At 51.3% G+C, this 1,428-nt stretch overlaps 1 non-coding gene across 1 annotated transcript; it reads right to left on the minus strand.

Moving 5' to 3' along the window:
• Nucleotides 1-250: 250 nt before the first annotated feature.
• Nucleotides 251-323, minus strand: TRNAE-CUC (transfer RNA glutamic acid (anticodon CUC)). Its single transcript has one exon. It is a non-coding gene; the product is annotated as a tRNA-Glu (tRNA).
• Between the last annotated feature and the right edge of the window lie 1,105 nt (nucleotides 324-1,428).

Genomic DNA, 1,428 nt, shown 5'->3' on the forward strand with positions numbered 1-1,428 from the left:
ACACCCTCCAGCCAGCGGATCCCTCATCGAGGAATATTCATCTGGTCTCTCGGTGCCTGGCCCAGCATTTGGAAAGGAACAGAGCAAAGAACCAAGAAAGGGGACGCATATCAGGGTAGCACCCGTGAGGAGTGGCCAGGCCTAGGCCCAGTGCAGGTGGGGGGCGCGCCTAGTCCAGGTCCAGGAACGCCTTTCTGCTTTTTTTTTTTTTGTTTTTTTTGACTGTGCCACACGGCTTGTGGGATTTTAGTTCCCCGAGCAGGGATCGAACCTGGGCCCTCGGCAGTGAGAGTGCAGAGTCCTAACCACTGGACCACCAGGGAATTCCCAGGAACGCCTGTCTGCTTGATTCTGGAGGATCCAGGGAGGAGGAGGAAAGATTCACCTGAACCTGGAGGTGGTTTGTGGTTTGGGGTCGAGGCAGAGCAAGGGTGTGCCCCTTGGGGTGAGGGTGTAAATTCACAGAACCCCAGACACAGCCGGGCTATTCTCTCCAGCGAGGAAGTTGGTGGACTGCCTCCTAGTTACCCTCATATTCACTCAGGGCCTTTGGTTCCCCCAGTTCTGTTGTCAAACCCCGCCATGCCTCTCCAGACTCAGGATGCGTTTATGGCCAGCCCTGGCCCCGGGACGTGTCTGGTCCTTCTCTGCCCCATCATCCGGATTCCTCTCCATGCTCTCTGCTTCGGATCTGCCCTGGAGGCCGCAGGAAAGGAGGTGTCTGCGAGGGTCTCGGGGTGGGGGGGGGGGCTTCAGAGCATCCAGCCTGTGCCTGGCCTTGCAGCTCCCAGCTTGGTCACCTGAGACCTGTAATTCTCACAACCAGGTTCTAGATTGTTCCTTTTATTGTCCCCTTGTTACTGAAGCTACCTTAAGTGTGTACCTGTTCTTTGCCACCAAAATTTCCCTAAACAAGCCTCCTTTGTTTTCATGAATTTCTCTGACAGCGGCTGCATGTTATTCTCTCTTCTTCGTGGTTTTCAGCTCTTCAGGATGCAAAATTACTACTAAAAACGAAGAGAAATCCTTGACTAAACCATGAGCAAAAATATTTTAAATAAAGCATCTGCTCAGTCACGTTCATACTGCCTCCAGATAAACAAATCTTGTGATCATGGGGCCCAGACTTGACGCAAGGCACTGAGTCCAGGGACATGTGGTTGATGGATGGATCAACTGCGAGTGGCCCCTGGCCTTTGGTGTCCCAGCTACTTTGTTCCCTGTCAAGCCACAGATGAGATTTAGAAGTATACTAAATAAATCAGATTCAATAACACTGAAAACAAAACCTTCCTGGTTGATGTTACCAAGAGCCATCGGATACCCAATTTCCTGGAGTGAATGTCTTATTGCACTAAGACGCCCAGTTCTTTCCTGACAAAGAAGAAAGTCAGATGGTCTTTAGGAGAAAATAAGGAGCCAGCCTGC

The sequence above is a fragment of the Kogia breviceps genome, chromosome 9 (assembly GCF_026419965.1).
Source record: "Kogia breviceps isolate mKogBre1 chromosome 9, mKogBre1 haplotype 1, whole genome shotgun sequence".
Lineage (NCBI taxonomy): Eukaryota > Metazoa > Chordata > Mammalia > Artiodactyla > Physeteridae > Kogia > Kogia breviceps.